At 39.0% G+C, this 26,667-nt stretch overlaps 1 protein-coding gene across 12 annotated transcripts in view; it reads left to right on the forward strand.

Moving 5' to 3' along the window:
* The window catches only part of LRRC4C (leucine rich repeat containing 4C), a 205,942-nt gene that overhangs the window by 125,908 nt on the left and 53,367 nt on the right, over positions 1-26,667 (forward strand). For 2 of the 12 annotated variants that reach the window (XM_073017220.1, XM_037997479.2), the window contains one exon: positions 16,172-16,248. The exons of the other annotated variants lie outside the window; for them this stretch is intronic. The gene's annotated coding sequence lies outside the window, so the exon portion shown is untranslated. The remainder of the gene's footprint in view (positions 1-16,171; positions 16,249-26,667) is intronic. 12 annotated transcript variants of the gene reach the window in all.

The following is a 26,667-nucleotide window of genomic DNA, read 5'->3' on the forward strand; positions in this document are numbered from 1 at the left end:
TTTATAATAATCTGCTCTTTGGAAACGTCATTTGCTGTGATTCTTTGGGTGATTATGAAAAGTTTGTATTGAGTAACTATAGGCAGTTCGCATGTAGAACAATGGCTAGCTGTTATAAATAATATTGACAATGTGGTACATTTTAAATAGCATGTATGTTTAAAATGTTAACCTACATTGCTCAATGTTATCCTTAAAGGTTGTGTTTTCTTGTCAAAACTATTTCCATCACGCTCATTCTTAGAGTCTTATCCACCTCTAAAGATAACTGCCCTCGAATTGGCACACATATTCAAATGATCACGTAGAGGCCTTGTTTAAGTAAAATAAAACTTAAATACTATATTCATCATCTCCTTTTAGGTTATGGTTTGATCTTTTAGCCAGTGTCCCTTCTGGTTGTTATTTAAATCGACCTCAAGTCAAGTAGCTACTATATGACGTGCCAAGCCCATTGCTAATTCTGTTTCTATCACCTCACTTTTTTTTATAGAAGGATTTGAAGAAGGGATCATGATGCTGCTTTTCTACAGTTGAAGAAACTGAGGCCCACAGAATAGCTGTATGAACCCAGGTCTTCCTAACTATAAAACCCTGGGGTTTTATAGTTTTTTGTCCTGGGGAATCTATGTAAGGCAAAAACACAACACAATGGTTTACTCTAGGAGGAAAAGAACCAGGATTTATAGAACCAGGTTCTTTAAAATCCAATTTGTACTAACAATTTTAAAAAGAGTGATCGAGAAATAGCTTTTAAAAAAACATTAAAAAGAACTTAGCAGACTCTATTAAAAGGAGAAATAAAGGAAAAGAAACAAATCTCATTTTTAAAATATTTACTAGATCACAACAGAAATAGAAAGAAATAAGACCATGAGGTTAAATCAGAGTTTCAGGTGGGTGACCTAAATCTTAGCGCTCAAGCATGTGAATAAAGGGCTGGCCCAGATCCAAAAGGCAAACAGCAGACAGACTGGTTTTGTTGACACACAATCGGGTTTGCCCATTACATAATAAATTTTCCCTAATGCTAGAACACTTAAGAGATTGAATGAAAGCCTCCATGACTGTTTCAGGTAATTTAATGCCAAAATTTATTCCTTAAAGAAGTTATCAATCAATAGAATATCAAAGACTTGCACAGGTGTACACAAAGAAAGCTTTTATGTCAACTATTTCTGCATCCTTTTCATTTCATGTCATCAATGTCTACTTTAAAGCCTCTTTCCAGGAATCAGGACCATAATTTGTATTTGGCATTGGATGTAGATATGTGTGTGTGTGTGTGTATGCGCGTGTGTCTATAATATTTTCCCCCTATTTGGAGATAGCAGCCCCCAGGTTTATAAAGCATGAGAAAGGAACCTTGCTGCTTTCTGCACCAGTTTTGAACAGAGCAAACCCTGCTCTGATATAAATCTTTTTGTTCAAACCTTTTGAAACCATAAAAACGATAACAATAATAAAAGTATGCATGAATAGAAACATGCAAGGTAGAAAAATGATGCAAACTCAATACAGTAAAATACATTTAAACTCAATACTAAAAAACAGTTTACATTTCTTTTTATATTTTTGATAATAGGAGCTCTATGAACAAACATTCATCCTGATTTTTACTAAAAATTTCATTACTGGATGCCAAATATATTGTGTTCATGTGAGTCCTCGATAGTCATATGTATAAGGAAAGTCATTGAAATGTGAGGGACGCATAGAATAAGTATTTTCAAACACAATTTAAGGTTGTAGGACCAAAAAGGAAGTCAGAATTTCACTTTGCTCTTTGCACCAAGACCTGTGCATTTAGAAAAATAATTCAAAGTTCAGTTGAAGAAACAATATCATTTGATTTCTGCTGGTAGTTCACCTTCATTATTTTGCTACCGATAAAAACTGGCTTCTTAATGCTTCGGGCTAGAGTTTTTCCATCTTCCTTCAGTATTCTTCACTTTAAAATAGTCATCTAATTAGTTATTCTATACTGGGCCTTGAACAGTAGATCTTTAAACATAATTCCCTTATATTAATATCCCTGGATATTCTCTCTCCTTCCCCTAGCCCCCTTTCACTTCTGGCTGGCTAGCAGAGGTTCTCTCTCTTTCACTTTCCCTGACCCCCACACACCTTTCTCTTTTCCTCCCTCCATGCATTTTTCTCTTCTAAGGGCTGATTTCTGGAGTGAGAGTGTGTGTTGCATCTGTTCTCTACAGGGTATTGATTGTAAAAGCTCCTCATCTATGAAAGTCATTTGGAATCCTCTACTCAACCTAGTGATGGAGGAACTGATTTTACTCCAGAAAGGGGGCAGTGTATTGCTGGGAGGGCAAAGGAAGTTGAAAAATGATCAGAACGTCTAACTTGCCGGAGTCCCTTTCCTTCTCTTTGCCCTTCTTTCCTTGAATGTATACCACAGATGGCTGGGCTGGTTAATCTTCAGGGTCCTTCTCAGTGGTGCCAGTATCGTATGGTGGTTGAAATAGGCTGCTCCTTTTCAAGAGAAGATCAGAGTCACCTCTGTGGGCAGAGGAGGGGAGGTAGATGGCATTCCCATTTTCCCTATCTGATAAGGAATTGCAAGGGGCCTTCTGAGAGCCGTCAATCCAAACATTTACACACAGAGCGAAGCCAATAGAAATGCAGCAATCTAAAATTTTTATCAAAAATACTGATTCAGCAGCTTAAAAAAAAAAAAAAGGAAAATTTTCCCGAAAGGCATTTCACCTTGAAGTATTCTCATCTTCAGCTAAGTGTGCCTGTGCTGCTCCCAAGCAGTGTTAAGAGTTCAGATGTAATTTTGCATTTGGCACGAAGCCAGCTATCAAAGCCAAGAGAGAAGTCAGGGTTCAGGCTTCCTTAGGCTTCCCCCACCACCCCCACTGCTGAGTGGTTGAAATTTATTTTATTTTATTTGTTCCCAGGCAGGGAGAGATGATCCGATTTGAGCCCCAGGCAGTCACCGCGGCTCCTTTGTTGGTTCTCCTGTTTGTCAGAGGCCTGCTATGGCCTGACTGAAATGTGTCAGTGGCAGCAGTTGCTGCCATCCCCCAGCACAGCCCTGCCACTCTCGAGCCACCGAGGGCATCCTGCACAAAATGCTTCCTGACAGAGGGGCCCCAGCCACACAGAGAGATCAAGTGGCAGGGTGCACAGGGGTGAGAGGATTTGCTTAAAGGGGAAACCAAACCCGTCCATCAGCATCTCTTCCTTATTGAGCTGGTAACTGCAGAAATGTCAGAGGGAGGCGGGCTTTCCGGAAGCCTACCTTCTCCTGGCAGTGATGTGCTTTTATTGTGCAGGCTCGAAGTGATCTAGGGTAAACTTATGCTGAGCCCAACAGCCTAGTGTCATTGTACTACTGGCCGAGCAAAGACTGTGTAATCCATGGCTTTGAAGAGAAAGACATAAAGGTGATGTAGACTCATAGACTAGGCGTCGTACATCCATGTGACCATGCAGAACAGGCTTTCCAGTTTCTAAGCCCTCCAGCTGCACTAGAGACTGTAAGAAAAAGCTTTGTGCTTTGTTTTTCACAGCCTCAACAATATCCAATTCAGGGAGATTTGGTCTGGGAAGGAGAGAGGAGGAGGAATGAAGAACATCTTAGTCATGTCCTATTTTTTGCCCATCCAGGGTATCTGTCTCAGTCTTCTTCCTGGCATCCTTGCTGGGAAAAATAAAAAGCTTAAATTTGGAAGACAGGAGAGTCAGGAGAAATTCCCAGACACTCAGAGAAATGAGAACAGCATTAACTAAAATTATGTTACAGGATAAGTCAGTCTTACCACATTGTAGACTCCCTGTTTTGTGCCTTTGATAGTTTATTTATTCATGTATTCATTCCCCCATTAAATCACCCAATAGATTATTGCTGAGCATCTACTGTAGGCAGAACCAGAGTCTAGAATAGTTAACAAGAAACAACTAAGGTGCTGTCTTCCTAGAAGCTCTCTTATAAACAAATAAGCAAGCAAAATACAGATTGCAGGAAGTGCTAAGGAGAAGTAAATTGGCTTCTATGGTAATTGGAGACAATAGGGGAAAGTGATGCTGCTTGGCTTTGGGAGGATGGAGAAGGCTCCTGTGAGGACAATAGGGACTGAAAGAAGACAATGAGCTACCACGGGAAGTGGGAGGGAAAGGGGAAGAACATTCCAAGGTCCTGGATATTGCATCTTTCTGAGATGCCAAGGAACTCAGTGCTTCTCCTGCTATTCTCCTCCCATCCTCATCTAAGACCTCAGGTATCCAACTTGGTCTCCGTTACTTTATAACTATGTTATATTGAGCAAGTTTCTTCACCCTTCTCGTGCTCTTTCTTTGTCTGAAAAATGGGGATTATAGAAGGTATAGGCTGCATATTGATGATTATTTTAATATAAAATTTTTTAAAATTCTAGCACAGTGCCTGGCACTTTGGAGGCACTTGACAAAGCTTAGTTCCCGTTCTCACACTTCTCATGCTTCTCACTAAATTTCCTCCATCACACCTTTTTCAGATGCCTAACTAAATTATAAGTGGCAACTCTTCCTAGAGATAGTAGCATTTTAGGAGGGGCCAAACGGTGCGGTGTCAGTCCCTGTATAGGAAAGGTTGTGGTTGGGGGTGGGGTGGTAATGGAGGAGTTTCTTGGGCTCTTGAATCAAGGCTTGTTAACAGCTGTCTACAATTTCTATTGAGCCCTGGAAACTGAAAATCCTGGTTTTCAGCCCTGTAATTCTCAGTCTTTGGGGTAGGTAAGGTCAAGGTGGCCCATGCTTGCTTGAGAAAAGGCTGAGGTTGAAGAAGAGTTATTATAAATGAACACACACAAGCACATGCAAATACACAATAGGTAAAATGGAAACATCCCAAAAGTGCAGTTAGCTTCACCATCTTCACATATCACTCTGCCCCTCCTAAAAGTGGTCACACTGTGTCCCATTGTTGTACTCAGCTGGCTGTCAACCAAGGTGTTAGCTGATAACAGATTCTTACTGATGGTTTCCCCTGTAAGGTTTTACACCTGTCATGAAACTTGTTTAAAACTCACTTTGCACACCTTATTTAAATGTTATCGTGTGAAAGAATCTCTCCTGGGATGAATAGGGATTTGTAGCAGGAAGCGCAGTAGAAAGGAGGCAGCCTGTGAGCACAAGCTGTCCTAAGAGGTGGAAAATGGGGATGATTGACTCTTAGAAGGTGGACAGTCTCTATATTCTAATTGGAGATTCTTGGGTGTGAGATTGCATTCCCTCGCTCCAGAGATGCAGTTATCGGCCATTCTCACCTCTCTTCTTTCAAGATAGAGAAGAAATGGGTGTAAGTGATGCATGTGGATTTTTTAGTGAAATTCTGACATCAGCGGAGATTGACTTCATTCTTAACATTGAGATTTGATTTCGTAGACTTCGCCACTTGGAGTACTATTGGAAATTCAATGACCTTCCCAAGACTACCACAGATTCTTGTGGAGTTTTCATTTCTACAAATCTCCTGGCTCCATATTTCTAACTTGTTGGTATTTCCTTATTCTTGCCTTGTTTCTCTATGATTATTCCCTTGTTTTCTTCTATTATGAATCCAAATATTGACCACAGATGCTTTTTTTATTCTATTTTTGTCCCTGTAATCCCACTCAAAAGAGACAATTTGTGGTAAGGATTTTACTGGTCCCCTGTATTAGAACGAGACATATTTGAAATCTTAGTATTTAATATTATTCTTCATAAAGATTCCCTCAGTTATTTCCACTAATATGGGCTTCAACTTCCCTCTTGATCCCATGAGCCAATTTGAATACCCTACATACACATATCAGCAATTTCTGCTGTGCCCGTGTAATTCCTCTTTCAACTCAGAACACCTTTGAATGGACAACAGTCATAAACCAGAACTGTCCCAGGGAAATTGGGATGTACTGTCACTCAAATAGCACAAACATAGCTAAGCAACCAGCTTAACATCTGATTTTTGCTGCTGCTTCTCCTTACTTTTTACTGATGTGCTCTAGCTCTGATTCAGTTTCAGTTCTGTTCTTAACTCTAAGCTCTGTCTTCTGTTAATGATTTATGTTATTGTCTTTTTCAGGATCCTCTGACACTCAACTCTTGACCCCTCTCAAGGACCTTGACTTGCACTGCTGATATCCTCAATTCAGGCTCCCTTTAGAGTACTAGCCAACCTCTAGCATAATCACAAGACCTAACATCTAGCCCCTGGCTAGGGATAGTAAGGCAGAGGGTAAGGACTGAGGGGGAATACCATGTAAAGTTGGCCTTTGCTGAGATTCACGTTTTCAAAATGCAAGCACTTCAAACAGCATGTTCCTTTTTCCTCTTGTTAGCTCAACCTTTTCAATGAACAAAAAAAAAAAAAGCTGCACAGAGTTTCTGATTGGTTTTATAATGAGATCATTATCCTAGCTTGAGCATGTTATAGAAGTCACTTTCCAGGCCATAAACTGCAGTGTAGAATTGAAGGTCTTGAAAGAACACACCTGAACAGTGGTCCGCTTCCTGATGATTGACTCTAGTCTTCTCACCTCTTTGGCAGCGGGTGCTGTGAGGTTACTGTTACAGGAAAAGCACTGCAATCTGTAAGCTCAGCTCTTTGGTCCACTTCTAGAGATGTGAAAAAAGAAAACAACAACAAACATTTGAGTTATTATTTTTCCCCCAAACAGGGACTCTGTGGTAATTTCATTATTGATAATTGCAAAGGAAAAAGCACTCAAATGAAAGAAATTAATGTCCAATTTGCCTTTCAGTGGCCCGAAGCATATATGATAGCCATTGCAATCGAATAAAAGGATGACTTTTAAAGAGAAAAAAAGTGCCTTGATTAAATTCATTCTTCCCTCACCCCAGTATGTGTATTCTTACATTTTCCTGGATGTTACCAAATTTGCAAAGTACATTTTAAAAAAAATATTTGTATTTTTTGCTAATCATAAAGCTAAATTCTTATTATAGGCAGTAGCACGTAGTGGTTCATAGCTCAGGCAATGAAGCCAAACCAGCTGGATTCACATATCTGCTGTGCCATCTACTAGCTTAGCAAACTTCCTAACCTCTCTATCCCCCCTTTTTAAAAAAAACTATAAGAGTGATAATAGTACTTACCTCTTCCCATTATTATGAACACTAAATTAGTTAACACATGTAAAGTTCTTAGAATAATGCATGATAAGAATTCAGTAAATGTTGGCTACAAATACAATTGGAGGAAACTGAAAATACAAAGAGAGATAAAACTGAAAAATACATAAACAAATAAATCACCTATCAACCTAGAGTTCCATGCACTTGACATTTGGAATGTTTTCATTGTGAGAATTGTGTATTGGTAGGTTTTTGTGTATATTCATGTTTGCATTTGTGTATCTGTATCATACTGTAAATGTGGCTGTGTATCTTTTTTCTTTAAGTATTACTGTTGAACATTTTGCGTGCAATTAGAATTATTTTTATACTTTTCGGGGGCTGCATACAATTGTAAAATAAGACATTTTTGGAAATTACTTATTCTGTGGCATTTAGTTCATAAAATAATTAAGTAAGGCACTAAATCTTATGCTGAGATAATAAAGAGATGCAGAAATTTTATAGAGTAACTCTTTTTTTATGTTTATGTGTACCCTGAAGAATCCAGAAGTTATACTTGTTTGTTTCCTCTGGTGCTAAGCAAGGGTGGTATGCGAGATTTGTATCTGGGAGTTTAGGCCAGGATGGTTGAGGCAGTGGGGAGGAGAGAGAGACAGTTTGGGAAGGTGGACGTAATATACATCTCATAATAGTGTTATAAGGATAAAAGTAAATAAGACTGGGCATGCAATGTGCTTAGCAGAAAAAGTGTTTAATAAACTTTAATTAGTATTGTTGTTATTAATACTTTTTACTTATTACTTTACAAAGTATATTTTAAGTGCTTCCAAATTAATAGGCAGAAATACATTTAAACATTTGGGTTTACCTCATTCTGAATCAGTTAGCTTTCCTAATAAGAGAGAGAGGGAGAACATCAACGAATGAAATTTCCTGATAATTACATTTCCTCACATTAATAAATATTTGAATCACTCTCATTTTGTGTTCACCACTTGGAGATGTGAAAGGGAAGGGGATTGGCCATAGGATGCCATCCAAAGGGAAGAGCAGACTCTGAGTCCTGGGGTGGGCTGTGCTTGGGTAACCAGCTCTGGCCCTGATGGGCAAAGCTTCATTTCCCTTCTCTCTCTTTTCTATTGTTCATTTAAGTGCCACCCTGGCTTTCTCATCTAACTCCCTATTAAGCCCTCTCCTCATGGTTGGGTAAGAATGAACCAGAAATGGATTTGCTAAATATTCAATTACCCACATTATCTTGCTCTGTTGCTATCAAACGAAGCTGAACTAGCTCAGCTCTCAGACAGTGTGTACCAAGATAGCAAGTCCTGTTTTACATAGCTCTCTAGGACTTCCATGATTACCATCTGAATGAAAAGTCCATCACAGAGCACATCTGCCTATGTTGAATGTGAATGCTACACTGACCTTGTTTTCCTAATTTGTAGCATGCCCTATGTGCCTGAGGGATAGAGGTGAGTCCAGAAAAAGCTAAATCACAGAATTATTTGCAGTATGCCTTATCTTCGAGTGAAGTGTATGTAAAATACAGTTTTAACTTCAAACTCGCTGGAGACAAAGGAGGGAAAAAACCTCAGTCTCTTTTTTTCTTCCCTTTCTTTGTTTGTTCCCACATCTTCTTTTTTGTAACAAATATATGTGGTATTATGCATGGTACGCAAACGGGAGAGGAAGAAGGGAAAGGAGGGAGACATGCAGAGAGGGAAGAAGGAGGATGGGAGGGAGGAAGGGAAGAAAGATCTTATTTTGATCCATCCTGGAGAAAGCCGTGGTGATAGGAATGAAGCATCTTAGTTTGAGACACAGAGAATGTTTTGCAGGCTGACCACTATGACAAAACATCTTAACATATTACTCAAAGGGTATTATCCTCCAGATTGTGCCTACCTTGGTGACAGAACAAGACTACTGCCTCTGCTAGACGCCATCACTGGACTTTCTATGCTGTTTGTGGTCACAGTCAGAGAAAAGTGCTGCCCATCTCTGATCCAACTCAACTCTTCAGCTGTTAAAGCTATAAAATTAAAGCCTGTGGGGACTTTATGAAAAATACAAAACAAAAAATGCAGCATATCATTTTCCCCAAAGTTGTACACGACTGTGTACTTACATGCTACAGTGAATGCATACACACATGTACACACACACACATGCAAACATCTCCTTACACTCATGAAATTCAGTAGGAAAAACCACTGCTGCCAAGTGTCCACTTGTTGGTCAGCAAAGGTACAGTGACAGACACAAAAGAAGAGCTGTCCTAAGTAAGAGTAAAGAGGAAATCAACAGAGAGATGTGATAAAATTGGGGTCTAGCCATATTCCAACAAAAAAACATCCCAGAAATGTGCTCTTTTATATAGTCCCTCAGTGCTATTGATTTGGTTCATGTCACATAGAACATACTTCTGGTAATGCTGCCAGGATCCCTCCCACTCAACGTCTGCCCCCTCTTACTACAGACCGGGGATCTCAAGAGGAAGAGGATAGGGTAGGAGGGGTTTTTCAAAATATGCATGTCTGCTTCTAAACTAAAGGTATAAATTGCTGAACTCATCTCCATAGTAAATTATTCATCATCTTATTTTCAAATTAAAAAGCTTTCTTTCCTTTTTCCCGTATGTGCAGATGTGAATAGCTTTGTGTTACAATACATGAGTTCTAGTTGTAAAAACATTCTTTAAGAAATGATTTCTTAGCTGATTTGATAATTATGTTATTTGGACCATAAATAAAAAGCCTGGTTTTAAATATCGAGTTTTAAAATGCAAATGATATTTTACTTTAATCTAATTACTTCTTTAATAGTTTTATTTCAGATTTTAGGTAATTGACAATGTATTGGTGTAATTATGTATTTATTTAGTTACAGTTCATTTCCAAGGTGTCATTCCTAAGGAAAATGTGTCAAATAACAACTGACAGAGAAAGTATGATACATCTATCTGCCTATTCATTTTTCTACCTCTGTCACATATGTTTGTACACACACATACACACACAGACAGACACACATAAGGAGAAAAAGAAAGGAGACAGATTCTCAACATTGTTACTAACCAGATGCGACTAAAAAGAACAAAGTAGTCTTTTCCGTTCAGCTCGTGTATCTAATTATAACATGTTCGTCTTCAAATGATGAGGTTATATGTTTTAGTTTTACCCAGTGATGTCTTGTTTTGGAGTCCTGTCTTTTCTCTGCTGCTGGTGCATCTTATTCTCTCAGGGATCATTTAACTGACATTTCCAAGGCACGTGCTGGATGCAGGGGTCCTGATCCCTGTGTCTATGGCCCTGCCCTTGAGAAGCACTCAGTCTCCAGGGAGAATCAGACAAACTAAGCAGGTGCTTACTGTGCACTGTGATGTTATAAGCAAAGGAGGCCAAGGAACACATATGGTTTGAATGCTTTCTTCTAGGTCAGCTACTTTGCTCAAGAGATGCTCAATTTAATGGTCACTGTGGCCTCAGGTGGTGGACATTATTATTTTTACTTTCCTGATGTGAAAACTAAGCCTCAAAGAATTTCTGTGTGTCAGTGAGGCCTCAACAAGAAACTTAAGAGCTAGCACATTCAAATTAGTATAATTTAAATAAGGTTTAAGAAAGGGATGACCAGCTGGGTGTGGTGGCTCGCACCTGTAATCCCAGCAATTTGGGAAGTTGAAACGGGAGGATCCTTGAGCCCAGGAGTGTGAGATCAGTCTAGGGACCATAGGGAGACCCTGTCTCTTGAAAAGTTTTTTTAAAAATCCAGGTATGGTGGCGCACACCTGTAGTTCTAGCTACTTGGGAGGATGAGGCAGGAAGGTCCCCGGAGCCCAGGAGGTCAAGGTTGCAGTGAGCCGAGATTGTCCCACTGCAACCCAGCCTGTACAACCAAGCAAGACCGTATCTCAAAAAGAGAAAGAAAGAGAGAAAGAGAGAGAGAAAGAGAGAAAGGAAAGAAAGAAAGAAAGAAAGAAAGAAAGAAAGAAAGAAAGAAAGAAAGAAAGAAAGAGAAAGAAAGAAAGAAAGAAAGAAAGAAAGAAAGAAAGAAAGAAAGAAAGAAAGAAAAGAAAGAAAGAAAGAAGGAAAGAAAGAAAGAAAAGAAAGAAAGAAAGAGAAGAAAAGGAAAGAAAGAGAAAGAGAAGAAAAGGAAAGAAAGAGAAAGAAGAAAGTTAAGGAAAAAAATACGGGGATAGCTTTTCAAGTGTGAGTGGTTTGGTGAACCGTAAGAGTCAAAGCAGTAAGTAACCTGGGGCTAGGAAGAGAAGAGCTATCACTACTCCTAGGCCTGAAGAGACAGAAGAAGGGAAAGGCTACTGGTAGCCAGGAGAGAGTCACACAGAGAAGGTCACTTTAAGAGCAATGATATTTCTTTGAAGATTAGAGAGAGCCCAACCAACCAACCCCACGGGGAGGGAACCAGAGAATATGCGGCCTGCCTTTCCACATCTCCCTCCCTCTAGTCTCCTGCCAGTGTCTCTGCCATAGGATGAAGCTGATCTGTATCTAGAGAGCAAAGGAACCCATCAATTTTGTAATACAAGCCCTTGTCTTAACAGGGTAGGGAAGGGAGAGAGTGGATACAGGGGAACAAATGTAAAACACTTGGGATATTTTGATATTTGCAGAAGGCCATAAAGCAGTTTAAGCATGAAATAATTAATCCCAGATGTATTCCCTAACTTTCTACCTTACCCGTAGCTTAAGCAGCAAGTGGATAGGTCTGCTCCTGTTGGATCCCAGCAGCTGCAGTTTCACTGCGTTAACTGGGGTTGTATACCGTTGTTTCTTTCTAGTCTTTCTTTTAGGCCACCTCTATGTTGCCTCTTCACTTCTGCTCATTTCATAATTGCTCATTCATTTACCTTCTATAAATATCCAGTTTAGGTAGGCAGAATTTCCACGACCTATCTATTTGCTCAAACATGTTTACCAAGTGAATAGATATGCATTTCCAGAATCTTTGGAAGCTCACTGTTTTCTCTTTGTTCCTTTCTTGTCATCGGGGAGTACAGCCTCCAGATGGCAATAAGATGATGTGGCAGCCTTTGACTCATGCTATTGACATCGGTAATAAAATACTAACATACAAGCAGATAGAGCCCTATACTCTTATCAGGATCTGTGCATTGATTATAGCATTTATTTCTAACAACTACCTTGCATGCTAAGCAAGCCATATGCACCTCCTACTGCTTTATGTTAGTCAAAATCGAAGTCTTTTTGTTTGTTTGTTTTTGAAACAGAGTCTCACTCTGTCACCCAGACTGGAGTGCAGTGGTGCGATCTCGATTGACTGCAATCTCAGCCTCCCGGGTTCACGCCATTCTCCTGCCTCAGCCTCCCAAGTAGCTGGGACTACAGGTGCCTGCCACCACGCCCGGCTAATTTTTTGTATTTTTAGTAGAGACAGCGTTTCACTGTGTTAGCCAGGATGGTCTGGATCTCCTGACCTTGTGATCCGCCCGCCTCGGCCTCTCACAGTGCTGAGATTACAGGCACGAGCCACCGTGCTTGGCCAAAATCAAAGTCTTTATGCAAATTGGTAACCATTCAGTGTAATTTAGCAACCATCTATACAGCAACTACTATGTGCCAGGCTCAATTCTAGCCATAAACACTCAGGGTACATCACTGGGGAAAAAATACAAACAAAGATCTCTGTTCTTGTTAAGTGAGGGAAATAGAAAAGAAGCAATAACCAGAAAACGCAAGGAAATTATAAAGTATGGTTCAGTGAGACAAGTGCTGTATAAAAACAACAACAGAAAAATGGAGGTGCATAAGGGAAAAATGGCAGTGGAGAAAGATAAAGTATAAAATTTTGAATGAATTGCTCAGGGAAGGTTTTATGGGAAAGTGACATTTGAGCAAAGATCAGAAAGGGATGAGACTGTGAGCCGTATAGCTATCTGTGGGAAGATGATTTCAAGCAAAGAGAATAGGTGGAAGCATGCCTGGTTCATTCATGGAATGCCAAGGAGTACAGTGTGACTGGAAGGTATATAGTGAGGGAGAGAAGTTGGAGCTGAAGATAAAGAAGGTAGGAGACCTGGAGATAATGGGCAATGATATAAGCTCTTCAGGCCATGGGAAGAACTAGAATGGTAGAGCTAGATGTATTCATGCTTTTACCTTAAGTAAGATGGCAGTCAGTGGTGGGTTTTGACCAGAGATGGTTCTGATTTAACTTGTATTTCGAGTGAGTATCCTCATCATTTTTTTGAAAAAAAGACTCTGGCAGAACAAAAGTAGAAACTAGGAAATTTACATTAAATAATAAATTATAAGTTATGAAACGAGCAATTTTAAAAGTGGAAGGGGACTGGATGTAGTGGCTTACACCATTAATCTCAGCAATTTGGGAGGCTGAAACAGGAGGATCACTTGAGGCCAGAAGATGAAGACCAGCCTGGACAATATAGCAAAATCCAATTTCTACAAAAAGTAAAATAATTAGCTGGGTGTGGTCATGTGCACCTGTAGTACCAGCTACTGAAGAGGCTGAGGCTGGAGGATTGCTTGAGCCAAGGATTTCAAGTCTGCAATGAGCTATGTTTGCACCAACCACACTGATGCCTGGGCAACAGAGTAAGACCCTGTCTCTTAAAAAAAAAAAAAAAAAAAAAAAAAGTGGAAAAAAAGAATCCATAAAGTTGTCTTTTAAAACACCAATCTAATTATTTTATCCCTCGCTCAAATATCGTGCATGGCTGCCTTATCTCTCAGTCCCATTCATTTAGTTATTTTTTAAATGTTTACTAAATTGGCACCATGTGATAGACACTGTTCTAGATGTTCAGAATGAACAGTGAACAAAACACATCATCCCTGCACTCAATAAGCCTAAGTTATAGCAAGAAGGAGAATGCAAAAGTATTCAGGTCCCCTTGCTACATAATGCCACATTCTATCTTCATTGTTTGTTTGCAGTCTTATTATACCACTTGACATTCTCAAAACATGCCAAACCTCTTTGAAACACGGTGAATTTGGTCATATTCTCCTTACTGAAATAACCTCCTCCTCCACCAAAGAGTATTATATCAATTATTATGTCATCTCATTCTCCCCAAACTCTCTAAATAATATATTTATATTGCTGGCATAGCTCTTGTATCATCTTGATGTGAGCTATAAATGGGATTGTCTCCATTATGAACTTGGGAGACTCTGAAAGGCAAGGGTTCTTTATTCATCCTCTATATAGCTCCAGAATTTAGTTCAGGGCATGGGACACAGTAGCTGAAATTTCATTTATAATGGTGGCAGGGTGAAGTGTTAAGGAAGTTAAAACAAGAATTAAATGACTTGGGAATATGTTCAAGAAACAACATGGGAACATGTCAAACCATTGTAGAGCAGAAGACAGTGTATAGTCAAGGACTGAAATGCTGCAGACTATGGATCAATAAGGAGGAATTCTTCTGTTCTGGAGGCTTTAAGGGAGGCTGTGGTGCTTTGGAATTATTTAGTTTCCTGGTACTCATCAAGGACAATCCAGCCTTTGCATATAGTATGTCTGAAGCAACATGAAAGGCTCAAAATCTTTGTGTCCAGATCATGAGAAACTGCCATCACTCTGCAGAGGAAGAGGTTGGTTTCAAGTCTGAGTCTGCCTTGACGAAACAGTCTCCAGCATTCTTTGAAAGATGAGGTTCTGATCTTGAATTTTTTTCTCTTTGTGGGCTGTCAGCCTGGGTTTGGACAGTGTTTTGTTTGGGTAGAAGAATTCAGCTGTGACTAAGCGGAGGGTTTCCCAGAGACAAGCTGGTCTGGTTTTCCTTGTTCACTGGGAAGCCTGGATGTTGAGTTAAGGCAGCAAAGCAACCACTCACGCATTTTTACCAGTTTTGCTAAAAATTTTGAAATTATTTAGGTTATCTAGACAACTTTGTGAATTCTCATTTAGTGATGAATTTAGTCAGTGACATTAAGTCCTTTGTTTTATGAGCCAACAGCATCAGGTAAGGTTAATACAATCCAATCTATTACGCAACCACTGCTTCATGATGTTAGTACTCAACATAGACAAGATGCAATGTTTTGAAAACTGATAAGCTGATATTATCTTACATGGTAATGGTAGAACTAGATGTATTCATGCGGTCTATCTTTCTAACTATATTCTAGATCATCAATCTGTCTTTCGCTTTTTATATAATTACTGCTGCAAGTTATAATGGAAGGAAAGGAGATTCATAGTTGAAATTTGTGGATTTAACACGACTCCTATCACAGAGTAGCTCTGTGACTTTAATCAAAGGCATGTGACCACAGTTCCCTCCACTCCAAAATAGAAATATTACTTATAACTATTTGACCTGTCCTCTGGGAGAAGCAAGTGAAATGATTAGTAGGAAAATACTGTATCAACTATAATGCAATAAAAAATCCATTGGTTATTGTTATTATTCCTGCACTTCTTTCTTTGTCTTCATGAACTCTATAGTCTTGTGGTCAAATTCCACACTGCTGCTATGGTTATAGTGTAGGAAACAAATTTGAAAAACCAAACAAACATAAAAGCACAAATGGGACTCTTTCTGTGGCTACTTCAGAAATATGGTTCAATGCAGAAGAAAAATAACACACACATATGCATAGGTGTGCACACAGGGTGCTGAGACAATACTGCATTTAGATTCATCATCAATGATAGATGTTCATAACCTCCTAACAGTCTTGAGTGATAATTTTAAGAAGGAATCTCTTATATTTCTTTAGGGTTCTAATCAATTATATGGAGGTTGATAACAGCTGTGGGGATTTGGCTTCTACTTGCTAAAGTTGCTCCTGATCTTCAATTTCATTTAAATCAGTGAAGACTAGTTCAGTGGTCAAGGCCAGCAGAAGTAAAAATAGGTTTACTTTGTGTGTGAGTCAAATAATTGGTTTGAGGTTTGTATTCTTCACATAACACAAGGCATCTGTCTTGTCCATGAATTCTGTGACAAGCAGACTCTTCAGATAATAAATATGATATTACCTAGCATGTATTTCATTTTTACTGTGGTTCAGGCAGCATGTTAACACCATGCATTCATTATCTCTTAATTTTCTTATCCACATTTTAGGGTGTATACCATTGTTCCTCAGTTGGGAGGGGCCTTTGAAAAAGCTGGAGCTTAGAAAAGAAGGTAACTTATACAAGGTTGGTTCAAGTTTGCACATTGGTAAGTTAAACGAGCCTGAACTTTAGGGGTCTCTGCCTCCAGAACCTATACTTTTTTAACTACAATACCTTGTTGCTTCCCAACTTAAAGAGAGGTAACACAGTTTACCAATGTAAGTATTCACTGAATACCTTGGTTTAGAAATACCTGCAATCAAGTTTCTCATCATCTATAACTGACCCAAATCATGACACTTGTATAAAGCCAGGGACAGAAACTATTTACTACTCGTACTATGTTTCTTTTTCAAAGAATCCTTTGCTTCCCCCTTCTTCCTAGGGGATGGCACTGACGTTTTGCAGGTATGGTCATCTAGGCACTAAGTAAGATCCACTGAGATTTTGTTTCCATAATAATGTATAGACCTTTATAGGTAGTCGCAGATTGAATTGTACTCTCCAGAAGGATTGGGCTTAAAGAATGCGTAGACAAGTACAAAGCAGTCAAGTAAGCCAACAAAACAAAGGGCAATGGTTGGAGGTATTTGTGTTCATTGTCTTTTAAACTTCATGAAGGCTTCCATTCAATTCTATCATTCATTAATGTATTGTATATATTTTGAGCATCAATTTCTCTGTCTAGCATTCTCCCAAATCCAGGTCACATGGCATACAACCAGACATGCAGGTCTTTGCCTCCTGGGGAGTTTGCATTCTAGTGTGGAAAGTGATCTATAGCAGTAAACCAAAGAAATTATTGCAGCTGTGACAAGTGCTGTAACTAAAATGAAAACATAGCATTCGTTTCTTAGGGCTGTCATTGCTAAGTGCCACAGACTAGGTGGGCTTAAAACAGCAAAAATGTGTAGTCTCACAGTTCTGGAGGGTACAAATTCAAAATCAAGGTGCCATCAGAGCCATGTACTCTGACCACTCTAGAGAAGCATTCTTCCTTGTTTCTTCTAGTTTCTGGCATTTGATGGCAGTCCTTGGCCAATTATCTTGGCTCGTAGATGCACTGCTTCAGTCTCATGACTGCCATCTCTTTGTCTTCACATGATCTTCCTCTGTGCATGTCTGTCTTTGTGTACAGATTTCCATTTGTTATAAGGAAATCAGTTATTTTTTTATTACAACCCACCCCAATAACTAAATGTTAACGTGATAACTCCTATAAAAATTCTGTTTCCACTCACAGTAAGATTAAATTTGGAGGCCCTGGGACTTAAGGCTTTAATACATCTTTTCGAGGGCACACACTTCAACGTATAACAGAGCATTACGAATTGAGAGTGATGGTGCCATTAAATGAGGTGACGCACTCCTGGATAGAGGGGCCCTCTGCCCCTTCACTTCAGAAATTATTGCACCTAAGACTTGAATGACTAGGAGACAGGTGTATGTCAGTTGAAGGATGGGGAGTTTCAAGCAGAAGGAACAATGACAGACAGCAAATGCCATGAAACCGAAACAAACTGGGGAGCATGGGAAGAATGGGAGGGTAAAAAGGGAGCATAAAAATTATAATCTTAAAAAAAAAGAATTTGGATTTATTTCATAAATCCACTTAGGAAGTGGAATAGGAAATGCTGGAGGGCGTTAATTGAGGGAATGATCGTGATCTGATTGACTTTTCAAAAATCATTCTGGCTGTTCTGTGGGGACAGGATAGTGAAGGGAGAGGAATGGTGTAGGATTAGTCAGTTGGAATGCTACTAAAGTCATCCAGGAGAGTGATTTAGACTAGAATGGTAACAGTGTATGTCTTAGTCCATTTGTGCTACTATAACAAAATAACCTAAGACGGGGTCATTTATAAATAATAGAATTTTCTCACAGTACTGGAGACTGGGAATTCCAAGGTCAAGTTGTTTCTGGTGAGGGCTATTCCTCATAGATGGCAATGGATGGTGCCATCTAGATTTTCTCAAATGACAGAAGAGCAAAAAAGTGAAGAAATATTATGTCTTCACATGGCTAAAAAGCGGAAGAAAGCAAATGGACTCCTTCCAGTTCCGTTTTATTTTTTTGGTGACGGAGTCTCACTCTGTTGCCCAGGCTGGAGGGCAGTGGTGTGATCTCAGCTCACTGCAACCTCCACCTCCCGGGTTCAAGCAATTCTCCTGCCTCAGCCTCCCAAGTAGCTTTTATAAAGCACTAATTCATTCATAAGAGGAATGATCATGTGGGGAGACAGACTTTCAGGCCAAGGTTGTGTTGCATGGTGGTATGGAAAGATAATTTTGACAAAGTCTGTGTAGGGCCACTGGTAACCTTAGCTGAATTATACTATAACGAATAGCAACCTAGCTGATTAGATTAAATTAGATCGGTTGCGGGGGGGGGCGAATTAAATTAGATTAAGCACAAACTCCTTCTGCCGCATATAGTGTATGAATCAGCATAGGAGATTATCCTGTTAGTTTTCTCTCTTTATTTCTAGGAGATCATTTCTATGCTCGTAAAGACCCCCCCTTTTTTTATGTGGTAGATGACATAAGAATATCAATAACACATGAAAATTTTTACTAATATTGGGTGTTGATTGGGTGCCAAGCACAATGTAAACCATTTTAATACATTGCCTCATTGAATTAGTATATCTAGCAAACAACCCTGCCCTGTCTACGGGGGTCTCTAGATGGTTCCAGTTATTGCTAGGGTTTTTGTTCATAAATTTTTGCCTCCCTTTCCACATTCTAATATCTTAATCTTGTAAAGCCAAGTTTAATGCTGAAGCGTGATTTTATTTTATGCATTCAGTAAAAGATAACAACATGCAGAAAGAACAAATATCAAGACTGTAGAAACAAGTTTCTTATCATGTTTGATTGTTAAAATCATTATGAAACTCTACCAAACAATAAAAAAAATTCCTAAAGCAATCCTTGAAATCTATTTTTATGAGTTTTTATTTTTATTTTTCAATTTTTTGGCTTTTATAATGGTCTGTTCTTTTTAATATAAGGTATCGTTAAGCAACTTAACTGAAAAATCTAATTCAACCTTTTCCAAAATTGGCTTTAGGAAGCATGATTTCCCTCACTGTAAATGCTCTGGATAAAGGGAGCCTTGATCTACTTTCTTGCTACATACTATATGCCTTTCCGTCTTAAAAGCTGGTAGAATTTGGCCCGGCGCGGTGGCTCACACCTGTAATCCCAGCACTTTAGGAGGCTGAGGAGGGCAGATCACGAGGTCAGGAGATGGAGACCATCCTGGCTAACGTGGTGAAACCCCGTCTCTACTAAAAATACAAACAATTAGCCGGGCGTGGTGGCGGGCGCCTGTAGCCCCAGCTACTCAGGAGGCTGAGGCAGGAGAATGGCGGGAACCCGGGAGGCGGAGCTTGCAGTGAGCCGAGATTGCGCCACTGTACTCCAGCCTGGGTGACTGAGCGAGACTCTGTCATAAATAAATAAATAAATAAATAAATAAATAAATAAATAAATAAATAATTGGTAGAATTTATTCGCATGTAAAAGGCTCTGAGAAGTGATACTTTAACAAGTAGTCTCCCAAAAGTTTGTAATCACAGGCATTGTCTTTGGATTATAGCTCATGCATTGTAAAGAGAAATATTCTCACTTTATTTCTTGCTCATGTGTTGGAAGGCTGAGGTAAGCCTGAAATTTCTAGAGGCAGAAGTGCAAATTCACAGGTAAACTCTCACTTGATGAAGTTAGAATGTCTCTTTTCTCATACCTTGCATTCCTAATGTTTTGGCTACAAAAAGATTTTACGATCCTTGGATTTCTCAAGACTTGAGCAAGTCATTAGCATTCCTTTTGTTGTACCCTAGAGATATTTGTGAATGTCTTCCATTCTCCATCTCACTTTCTTTTATTATCTTTTTCTTCCCTCTCTGGTTATTTCTAGGTTTTGTTTTTTTTTTCTCTTTCTCTCTTAATGTAGCATCACTGTGAGGCACATGCCCCTTCATTCACTGTGCAGTGAGTATCTTCCTTTCACCACAGATGTAATTTGGAGGCCTTGATTTAAAGTAGGCACTGCAGATGTTTTCACCGAATGAGCCCTTTACAGGACCTCCTTGGATGCACAAGGTTCTCTGCCTTTTTGTTTACCACGGGAGCATAGTTGACATCCAAGTTAATGTGCAACTATGACTACACTAGAACAAAGCAGTGAGTGGGTGATGAGTCATTAGGTAAAATGCTTTTAGGTTCTTTTAACCATTCATCTGTGTGTACTGGGTTATAGGAAAATATACACAAATATTCATATGCAGAATCCCACTGACATGCACACTCCCTTTTTGTAACGTTCTAGCACTATTATCACCCACAATTAAAATAGAACTCTGTGTTTTAATAACATCACCAATTTGTGCTTTATCTGGGACCACTATAGATTATTGTAAAGCCAAGCTAGTACTACCATTGTTTTCTTTACTCAAAAGAAATTAAACCTGCCTCATAACTAAAAGCCTAGCTTTATCTTGTGTTTGCAAAAGGAGGAGCAATGGAAAACTTCCCAAATTAGCATTCTAGTAATACAGCAATAATTAATGCTAGGGGTTGGCTTCAGACAAAATGACCTACCCTTATATATAATTAGTGCTAGTAAGAAATTGTGTGAATTGTGAATTTTACAAGTGATGTTGCATTTTATATCTCTTTTTTTTAAGTGGAATACTAGACTTGGTTACGAAGGTTATGGAGTAAGATCTATAATAGATCGTAGCTTACAACCCTTCACAATGAAAACGGAAATGAAATCTCAACTGACAAGCATGTGTCTTGTCTTTCCCAACAACAAACACAGCATATTGAGCAGGTGTTACGAAATCAAAATATTATATTGCAAATCCATGCATGTATATAGTTGTACTAGACTCATATTTATATACCTACTAAAATATACAATGTATACACCTATAGGGTGAAAACTTGCTAAGTTATTAAATAAATTTGTCTCAAGTTATCTTGATACCCTGAGATTGACCCACTCCCTACCCCAAAAATATTTTTACCTCAAAAATTTCACATGCTATAAGAATTGAACCCCTGGGCAGAGTGTTAAAATAATGTATACACATGTATGAGTGCCTTGCATCCTTCCCTGGTCCAGAATTTCACCCTGATAGAAAAATGTTGAAATTATTTTCTGTAGAAAGAATTGTCCACCCTGTGACTGGCAAATGAGCTAGTTAACAGGATCCATGAACTCCTTCAGAATACTAGGGTCCTATTTAAAGCTTACCATATCCCAGAAAAATAAGTCTCAATAATATATATTCTTAGAACCTCATATACATGCATGTATGTATATGAATGTATATGTCAATGGGAGTGCATACTCATTCGTTTTTAAAGCAATCGTGAGTTAAAATGCTCCGTGGCAAAGTTATTTTATAAAACTCAAGGGTTAGAATTGCTTATGCAATAATCAAATGGAAAAAAATAAAAAAACTAAAGACTGAGACATGGGGTGACTCTAGTCTATTCCCTTATAAGAGGAAATATGAAAGTGATAGCTTTTCATTACAATGGAACCAGTGTGTTTAGGCAGCACTGATTTGATTTTCGCCTACCTGCCCTACTCAGAAATTATAGATTTAAAAGACATGATTAACAGAAAATGAAAGATTCTCCTTGATTCTTAGTTATGTAAAGGATTTCCTGTTACTTTCCTCTCCCAGCCCAGATTTCTCAGCTGGTGTGGAGCCTTTTAAGTTGTGTTTTCACACCACATGAGTCAGTGGCATTAATTAGCAAAGCAGGACTATGATCATTAACTCTGATGTGAGGTTTCTCTTCCCCATCTGACCCTTGACAAAGCAGGACCATGTGGCTGAGATAAAGGCAGGGAGCCTTTGTCCTCTGTGCTCCCAGCTTCAATCAGCTCAAAGGAAGGCTGTTGCATACTGTGGAGATTTTTCAGGTTCCTTTTCTTCTATATAATGTGACCAATCCACACAGATGTGAAGTAGATTCATTGACTTGAAGCATCAGGAGGTTTGGATGCAAACTAGAGCAAATCTGAACGAGCCCTTCTTTAGTCGGCTCAAAACCATGACTACTAATTTGGTCAGTGTACAACCCTACCCAGAACCCCTTTTCTTTATGCGCTTTGCCACCTAAATCCAATCTAAATGACTTCTCAAAAATGTTAGTCTTATAATAAACCTGCACATCGTGTCCCTCTGAACAGACCTTCTTCCACCATCTTTTGGTCCCCATTTGATTTTGCCAAGATCCTCGAAATAACCTCTGCCTCTTAGTTAAACAGTTTTATCTCCAATTATGTTCCCTGTTTGGTTTTCTTATTTCACATCTCCTTTCCTACTAGCAGTGGATTGTTTTTTTGTTTGTTTTTTGTTTACTTGTTTGTTTGAGACAGAGTTTCGCTCTTGTTGCCCAGGCTGGAGTGCAATGGCACCATCTCGGCTCACTGCAACCTCCGCCTCCCAGGTTCAAGCAATTCTCCTGCCTCAGACTCCCCAGTAGCTGGAATTACAGGCAGGCACCACCATGCCTGGCTAATTTTGTATTTTTAGTAGAGACGGGGTTTCTCCATGTTGGTCAGGCAGGTCTTGAACTCCTGACCTCAGGTGATCCACCCACCTTGGCTTCCCAAAGTGCTGGGATGACTCTAGTCTATTCCCTTACAAGGGTGAGTAGGTTTGAAGTGAAATGGCCCTACCACAAGAGACTTCCTTTTTCTACCCAGCCTTAATCTCAGTATCAGAAGAGCTCCAGGCTTAAGCCTCACCCTACCCTTTGCTCATCCCTTTATTTATTCTATACTACTCTTCTCTCCACCCCTCCGGAGAACTTTTTGTCACAGAATAGCATCACTAGTGATTTCTATGGATAAAACATCCCAAAGTGGAAAATGGAGAACTACCGAGGCCTGTCTTCTGCTGGTGGCTTTTTTTTTTTTTCTCTTGCTGCCTTGTATTAGTGACTAATGTTCACGTTGACACATTTACCCAAACATAAAATCACATGATTACAAACAACTTAGCTGGAGTTAATTAAATCAAGGGGTATAAATATAGCTATTAATTATTATCTTCATCCCATCATTTTGAGACTATGCAAATGAACAATATTTTCCATTCTGTATCTTCACTGGTACACAGAGCTAGCACTCACTACATCTGCTGCAAGGTTACCAAGAAAAATGATCGAAACAGAGTCTACGTATGTTCAAGAAACTCCGATTTTGGACAACCTAAGCTTTCTGTATTGTGGAAGCAATTTGCAGAATTCTAAGCTACACAGTGTGGAAAGTCCTAGATCTTCTGGCCGATGTCCAGGAGTGATAAGGCCAATGGTCAGGATTACTCATAATATACATTGGAAGTGCTTTAATTGTACTCCGGGATTCCCTTATTAAAATGCCTTTCACTTAACTAATGTGGAATCAAGACTAGTCAGAATTTAGACACAGGGAGTCAGAATTTAGACACAGGCTATATGAACTTATATCATCGGCCTCTTAAATCAATAATTTTGACTCCTTTTAACTGTGACTCTGAATAAAACGTACAGATTGTATCTCAGACCATATAAACATATATATGGATGTTTATATCACAAAACAGTATACAGTATATAATGCACTCCAATATTTTCTGTTCTAGTCTTTTTCATTTTATTTAATACAGGTTACAATCCATAAATTGATTATATGACCAACCAGTGTTCATTACCCAGAGTTTGACAACTATTTTTTTGTATGGAACTGCAGTGATGAACTTGTTCAAATCATGTCTAAATGCATTCTCCTATTCGATCATCATAGCTGCCTGATACTATGTGAGGCTTTAAAAAACTATATTTATGTGAAATATTATAATAAAAAATCACATATATCAGAAGCATATGTGTTCATGACATTTCACAAATTGAACACAGTTAACCAGCACACACAATAGGAAACTGACAATGCCCCTTCTCCTTAGACTCTCTTCCAATAACTGCCCACTCCTCAAGGATAACTACTATCCTGACATCAAAGAGTGTAGATAAAGACCATGTTTGCTTGTTGATGTACTATGTATAAATTCTATGAGATTTCTTTGTATCCAGCTTCTTTTGTTTATATTTGGGAAATTCATTCATATTTTTGTAAGGCTATAGAATGCTCATTCTCCAGCTATATAGTATTCCATTGGTGCAAATACCACAGTGTATCTGTTCATTGAATGGGGATTGGGACTGTTCTAGTTTTAGACTAGTTCTCATTCTAGTTTAGTCTATTAGGACTACGTAGTGCTGCTATAAACATTCTTATGTGTGCCTTTGGAACATATGTACACATTTGTATTGTTTATAGATACCTATGACAGCAATTGCTGGGTCATATGGCATGAGTATGATTAGCTTTATTAAAGAGAGCCAAACAGTTTTCTAAAATGGTTGTACCAGTTTACATTCCTACTAGCAGTGGGATAGGTTTTTTTGTTGTTGTTTTTTGTTTGTTTGTTTGTTTGAGACAGAGTTTTGCTCTTGTTGCCCAGGCTGGGGTGCAATGGCACCATCTCGGCTCACTGCAACCTCTGTCTCCCAGGTTCAAGCAATTCTTCTGCCTCAGCCTCCTGAGTAGCTGGGATTACAGGCATGCGCCACCACTCCTGGCTAATTTTGTATTTTTGGTAGAGACGGGGTTTCTCCATGTTGGTCAGGCTGGTCTTGAACTGCCGACCTCAGGTGATCCACCCACCTCGGCCTCCCAAAGTGCTGGGATTACAGGTGTGAGCCACCACTCCCAGCATGTTCTTAAGATCTAACTCATTTTATATATGGGAAAATTAAGACTCAGAACTGAGGCAGGTTACCAAAGTCACAGAACTAACATATCACAGAATTGGAACTAAAACTGGATTGCAGAGTCCAAAATCAGTGGAGTTGTTGTTGTTGTTTTTCTGTATTGTGTTTTTCTCTCTACTCCTCACTAATTTTTATAAAAGCCTTTGAAGAGGATAATTTTGTGTTTTCTTCATCTCCTTCAAGACTTTTGTATACACAGACAGACACATAAACACAGACACATACACACATAAACACAGACACATACACATACTCTGCTACTCATATAGATGCACACACAAACTCCCACAACACACACACACATATAAAAACAAATACAAAGGTACACACACAAATTCTCAGATACACAGAGACATAGACACAGATATATATAGACACAGACATGAAAATATATATACATGTATATACACTTACAAAAATAGTGACACATGCAGACATGCACAAACACACAGCAAGATAAATACAGACAAATACAATTATACACCTGGTTGTATATTTGTTTCATATGCTATCATGCTTTTGTCAAGATAATTAAGTTCCTTGAGGAAATATTCATATGACCCATGGTTCTTCAATAAATACCAATCTGTATAATTAGCCTGAGATTTTCTTTTTACATTTTTAAGATTCCTGGAGAAAAGCAATTATACTTCACTTTGGTAACATGTCCTGAGCTTAGTTACCAGATGGATGTCAATTTTAAACTTCTGTTTAAATAAACTCTATTGATGCATAACAATTGTACCAATGTATGGGGTGCATGTGATATTTTGATACATGCATACACGGTGTAATGATCAAATCGGGGTATTTAAGATTTCCATGACCTCAAACATTTATCATTTCTTTGTATTGGGAACATTTCACACCTTCTCTTTTAGCTATTTTGAAATATAGAATCATCCCCGCCCACCTTCCCTGCCTCTGGTATCTATCATTCTTCTCTCCAGCTCCATGAGATTAACTTTCTTAGCTCTTACGTATTAGAAAGAACATGGAATATTTGTGTTTCTAGTGCTGTCTAAGTGTTAGTCACAGTGTTATCCAGTTCCATTCATGTTGCTGCAAATGACAGGATTTGGCTGGGCGCAGGGGCTCACACCTGCAATCCCTGCACATTGGGAGACTGAGGTGGGAAGATCACCTGAGGTCAGGAGACCAGCCTGGCCAACATGGTGAAGCCCCGTCTCTACTAAAAATACAAAAAATTAGCTGGGTGTAGTGGTGCATGCCTGTAATCCCAGCTATTCTTGGAAGCCGAGGCAGGAGAATCACTTGAATCCAGGAGGTGGAGGTTGCAGTGAGCCGACATTCTCTTTTATGACTGGATAAATTTCCATTGTGTATGTTTCCCACATTTAAAAAATTCATTCATTCATTCATTCATTGATGAACTTCTTAACAGCATCTGCTGAACATTCCTGTGTTAAGCTTAAGTAATTATTGGCAGAATTCAGTTCCTGGTGGCTTAGGACTGAGGTCCTAGCTTTTTTGCTGGTTGTCACGCCACATAGTTCTTAGAGGATACTCAGAGTTCTTTGACACATGGTCCTCTCACAACCACATGGAAGCTAAGTTTTTCAAAGCCAGCAGAAGAATCTCTTGCCACAATGTGCTAAGACAGTCTTATGTAAAAATTATTTTATCATATGTGCAA

Source organism: Chlorocebus sabaeus, chromosome 1 (assembly GCF_047675955.1).
Source record: "Chlorocebus sabaeus isolate Y175 chromosome 1, mChlSab1.0.hap1, whole genome shotgun sequence".
In the NCBI taxonomy this organism is placed as follows: domain Eukaryota; kingdom Metazoa; phylum Chordata; class Mammalia; order Primates; family Cercopithecidae; genus Chlorocebus; species Chlorocebus sabaeus.